Below are 6,049 nucleotides of genomic sequence, written 5' to 3' on the forward strand. Positions count from 1 at the left end.
GAAAACTCTCTCCTATTCTTGTATGATATTGGCTATTGGCACCGGCCTATGTTTATGGATCAATCTTAATTTCAATCATGCCGACATTTATCCTATGTAAATTTGAAGCATGAAATTGTAATCGTACTTAATTTAAGTAATTTATGATATGATTTTGGATTTCTGCACACATTTGGGATTAAACTTTATGGTATAGGAGTATCTGATACTTTGGTTTGCTTGCTGCGGTTTGGACTCATTATTTACAATATGATCTCTTAATGAAGTGGGTTTACTTAGATAAAATTAAAAAAGAAATTCAGTTTTTCTTTTTTTCTTTTCGTGTATGAAATGTTAAATGTTCTTTAACATCAGATCAACTGGTTGGCTAATATGGAACCCATACAATAGGATGTTGCTGGGCATTCTCTATTGTGGCGGCAACCGAAGGCATGACAAAGCTCGACACCGACTAGTTGATCTCTTTGTTGGAGCAAGAGCTTGTCGATTGCGATGTTAATGGAGAGGACCAAGGATATAACGGGGGTCTAATGGATGATGCCTTCCAATTTATAACTGATAATGGAGGTTTAACAACCGAGAGTAACTATCTTTACAAAGCATCAGATGGTACTTGCAACACCAAGAAGGCATCCTCGAGTGCAGCCACTATCAATGACTATGAAGATGTCCCCGTAAATAGCGAGTCAGCCCTCTTGAAGGTTGTGCCCAACCAGCCTGTCTCAGTTGCTATCGATGACGGGTGCTCGGACTTTTAGTTCTATAAAAGCAGTGTATTGACCAGTGACTGCAGGACTGAATTGGACTATGGTGTTACTGCTGTTGGCTATGGAAAGATTGTCGATGGAACTAAGTATTGGCTGGTGAAGAACTCATGGGGTAAGTCGTGGGGCGAGAGTGGATACATAAGGATGGAACGGGATGTTGATGCGGCCGAAGGGCTCTGCGAATTTCCATGCAGGCTGGTGCTTTCGAAAAAAATGTTCTCCCAAGTGCAGGAGATTCGCACAAGTAGTATAACTCGGAAGTCCGAGGTCGATTTCTCAGGGAACGATCTATGGATTATTAGCGTAATCTCATATTAATTAATTCAGTTAATTTGTTGATTAAGATGATGTTTTGCAAATAGAAAACAACTCATGAGGATGATAGTGTTATTTTGATGATTAACAAGCAATTATCTACAGTATGCTATAAGTTAAATTGATACTTCATTTATAAGTTCATTACTCTCAGTATATTTGGTTAATTGAAAATAGATACATGACCTTGTTCATTTGAATGAATCTAACCTTGAGAATGCAGCAAAGTGTGGATTGAGTCGACCCAAAGGTTGATTGGGTCGACCCCGGCACATCAAGAAATCATTTGGCACACTCCTGCAAAAATGGCACAAATGAACAGTGAGTTGGGTCGACCCAAGGTAAGCATGAGTCGACCCAACCTTGAAGAACCTCAAAAACACAACTGAAGAATGCTCTCTGGATTTACTGAGAGGGTCGACCCAAACAGTGGTTGAGTCGACCCAAGCTTGAGTCGACCCAAACCCTGAGAGGGTCGACCCAAAGGCAAGACAGAAAGACAGACAGAAAATGGTTCTCTGGAATTACTGAGAGGGTCGACCCAAGAAGAAGTTGAGTCGACCCAAGTGGACTTTGAGTCGACCCAAAGAATGGTTGGGTCGACCCATGGGGAGGAAGGCTGAAATTGAAGTTTCTGTGGTTTCTGAGAGGGTCGACCCAAGGAATGTTTGAGTCGACCCAAGGCAAAGTTGGGTCGACCCAAGGACAGGTTGAGCCGACCCAAACACGGGCTGAACAGTAACGGCTAGTTCTGCAACTGTACTTTTTATCCTTCCCAAGGTGAGTAACGGCTAGTTTTTCAAATCTAACCATTGGGACTTGTCCTAAGAAGGTGGGAAGCTATTTAAAGGGGCACTATTCATCAGAGAGAACAACTTTTGAGTGGAATATCAAAGAGTACCCAAGAATACAAAAGTGCCCTAATCTTCTTCATCAAGAGCTTCATTCAAGAATCAAAGAAAGGGATTGAGCAGATTCAAAGAGGCATCAAGAGCTCCATCCCCCTTAAAGAGTGAAGCATCCTTGACAAAGAAGAGCAAAGCGACTTCAAAGCGATAAATATTTTCTAACTCTTCTTTGTAGCTTATATTGTTTCATATGCTCATTTAGGAGTTTGAATCTTTTCTTTTATTTATTAAACACTTTGTAAAGGTTCGTTGGTGAGCCCGCAAAACCAACAAAGGTTTTTGGTGAATCCGGAAAACCAAAGTGTAAAGGTTAGTTGGTGAGCCCGCAAAACCAACAAAGGTTTTTGGTGAACCCGGAAAACCAAAGTGTATAGGTTCGTTGGTGAGCCCGTAAAACCAACAAAGGTTTTTGGTGAACCTGAAAAACCAAAGTGTATAGGTTCGTTGGTGAGCCCGTAAAACCAACAAAGGTTTTTGGATTGTGAGCCCGGAAAACAATTCAACTGTAATCCGCGAGATTATAGTGAATTCCCAAGGGGACGCTTGGGGAGTGGACGTAGGTGCTAAGGAGAGCACCGAACCACTATATATTGTTGTGTTTGTGTTGTGCTTGTGTTTTCATTTACTCTTGCATCATCTTCTACTCTTGCGTTAGTTTAACTCACTCAAATAGCTTAAGAAAGCATCCACCGCACTTAATTAAGAAAACGTTTAAAGCACCAAAATTTAGAAGAAACCAATTCACCCCCCCCTCTTGGCTTGTCACCTTGGGCAACAAGTGGTATCAGAGCGAGGTGCTCTAATAGTGCTCATTGATCTAACAATCAAGAGTTAAAGATCATGACAACCCAAGTGGGATGTGCAATGAGTGAGGGGCAATCCACAAATAGACCACCTCTATTTAATGGCACAAACTACACATATTGGAAAGCTAGAATGAGGATATTCATTCAAGCTTCGGACTATGAACTGTGGCAAATCATCACTAGAGGACCTCACACACCCACACTTAACATAGATGGCACTATCATACCCAAACCAGAAATGGATTGGAATGAAAGTGATAGAAGATTAGCACAGTTAAATGCAAATGCTGTAAATACACTTTACTGCTCTTTAGATGTAAATGAATTTAATAGAATATCCACTTGCACCACCGCCAAAGAAATTTGGGATAGACTTGAGGTCACACATGAAGGGATCAATCAAGTTAAGGAGTCCAAGATAAGCATATTAGTACACAAGTATGAACTGTTTAAAATGGAATCTACTGAGTCCATAACTGATATGTTTACTCGTTTTACTGATATTATAAATGGGCTTAAAAGTTTAGGAAAGTCTTATTCTAACTCTGATTTGGTGCGTAAAATTCTCAGGTCTCTACCAAGGAATTGGGAGGCCAAGGTAACCGCTATTCAAGAGGCAAAGGACCTCAACACACTGCAGTTAGAGGAGCTCCTAGGATCTCTCATGACCCATGAGTTGACAATGAGGCAAAATTCAGAAGATGAGGTCAAGAGAAGAAAACCCATTGCCCTAAAGACTACCACCCCTAGACAACAAACTGAATCGGAAGATTCAGATGATGATGAAGATATTGATGAAGAAGGGATGGCAGTGCTTGGGAGAAAATTCAGAAGATTCATGAGAGGTAAGAATAAGTTCCATAAAAAGAAACCCTTTCTTAAAGGTAACTCAAGCAAAGAAAAGGTTAAGGATAAGGAAAAAGAAAAGGAGACTCCCATTTGCTATGAGTGTAACAAACCCGGGCATTATAAGATAGATTGCCCAGATTTGAAGTGGATGGCAAGAAAGTTGAAAAAGAAGAATTTTATGGCCGATTGGAGTGAAAGTGAGGAATCAAGTTCGGAGGACGAAGATCATCAAGACACGGCCCAAATATGTCATATGGCCAATGACGATGAGGTGTGTCTTGCAGCTGATAAAATGGAAAAACGATGGTATCTAGATAGTGGCTGTTCAAGACACATGACCGGTGACGAAGATCAATTTGTCACCTTGGAACCAAAGAAAGGTGGAGTAGTGACCTATGGAGACAATGGTAAAGGGTATATCATTGGAAAGGATAAAATTTTCATTGCTCCATCTATTTTTATAGAAAATATTTTATTAGTTAAGGGTTTGAAACATAACCTTCTTAGCATAAGTCAATTTTGTGATAAAGGATTTAAAGTTACATTTGAAGCATCTGTATGCATAATCACAAATCCTAAAGATAATAGCATTGTACTTGTAGGACAAAGACAAAAAAATATTTACTTAGTAGATCTTCATGAGTTAGGCAAGAAAAATAGTTTATGCTTAATTACTAATGAAGAAAAGAAAATTGAAACTAGTTGGCTTTGGCATCGAAGATTAGGACATGCTAGTATGGAATTAATATCAAAACTAGTTAAGAAGGAATTAATAAAGGATGTGCCAAAATTGATTTTTGAAAAGGACAAAATATGTGGACCATGTTCATTGGGAAAACAAACTAAGTCATCTTTCAAATCGAAAAACGTAGTATCAACAACTAGACCATTTGAACTCATACACATGGATTTATTTGGACCTACTAGAACCACAAGTCTAGGAGGAAAGAAATATGGACTAGTTATTGTTGATGATTTTTCAAGGTATACATGGGTTTCATTTTTGGCACATAAGAATGAAGCATTTTCAGAATTTTTGAAACTATATAATAAAATCATAAATGAAAAGAAACTCACCTTAGTAGCCATTCGAAGTGATCATGGTACTGAATTTGAAAATCAACACTTCGAGGAATTTTGCACTAAAAATGGAATATCACATCAATTTTCAGCACCTAGAACGCCTCAACAAAATGGGGTTGTTGAAAGGAAAAATAGGACATTGGCAGAAATGGCACGCACAATGTTGTGCGAGTCAAATCTTCCAAAGTACTTTTGGGCTGAAGCTATAAACACCTCTTGCCATATTCTAAATCGAGTTTTAATACGACCTATAACTAAGAAAACTCCTTATGAACTTTGGAAGAATAAGAAACCAACTGCAAAATATTTTAAAGTGTTTGGATGTAGATGTTTTATCTTAAATAATGGCAAGGAGGACTTAAGTAAATTTGATGCCAAGTCAGATGAAGGTATCTTCTTAGGATACTCCACATCTAGCAAGGCATACAGAGTATTCAACAAAAGAACCTTAGTAGTAGAAGAGTCAGTCAATATTATATTTGATGAGTCTGATAGTGAGTCTGCTAGGAAAGAAAATACTATTGATGATGATACAGGAATTATCGACTTTGAAAAGTTGAAAATTGATGACGTGCCAAATCAAGATAAGGGAGATGATTGCGTGCCACCACAACCCCAAGACGTGCCAAAAGAATGGAGGTATGCACATGGACATCCTAAAGACTTAATCATTGGTGATCCATCTCAAGGGGTAAGAACTCGATCATCTCTTAGAAATTTAAATGATTATCTTGCTTTCGTTTCACAATTAGAACCTAAAACTTATGAAGAGTGCATTCTTAAATGGTATTATTGAGGAGGAAGTATATGTAGAACAACCTCCAGGATTTGAAAATCATAAATTGCCAAATCATGTGTTTAAACTATATAAGGCATTATATGGATTAAAGCAAGCACCTAGGGCTTGGTATGATCGACTAAGTAAATTTCTGCTTGAAAATAATTTTTGTAGAGGAAATGTAGATAAAACTTTATTCATCAAAAGAAAGAACAAAAATCTATTAGTGGTGCAAATATATGTAGATGACATAATTTTTGGTGCCACTAATGATACTCTATGCAAAGAATTCGCTGATTTAATGCATGGAGAATTTGAAATGAGTTTGATGGGAGAACTAAACTTCTTTCTAGGATTACAAATCAAACAAACCAAAGAAGGCATTTTCATTCATCAAACTAAGTATACAAAGGAAATACTGAAGAAGTTTGGGAATGAAAATCATAAGGGAATTGGCACTCCAATGAATCCTACTAGTAAGCTAGACAAAGATGAAAAAGGAAAAAGTGTTGATATTAAGCTCTATAGAGGACTAATTGGATC

The 6,049-nt window shown here is 38.1% G+C and overlaps 1 pseudogene; it reads left to right on the forward strand.

Moving 5' to 3' along the window:
* Positions 1–22: 22 nt before the first annotated feature.
* LOC103698301 (senescence-specific cysteine protease SAG39 pseudogene) lies at positions 23–1,106 on the forward strand (annotated as a pseudogene).
* Positions 1,107–6,049: the final 4,943 nt, after the last annotated feature.

The sequence above is a fragment of the Phoenix dactylifera genome, chromosome 1 (genome assembly GCF_051530095.1).
Source record: "Phoenix dactylifera cultivar Ajwa chromosome 1, Ajwa_hap1_PhDact_Kaust_v1.1, whole genome shotgun sequence".
Classification (NCBI taxonomy): Eukaryota; Viridiplantae; Streptophyta; class Magnoliopsida; order Arecales; family Arecaceae; genus Phoenix; species Phoenix dactylifera.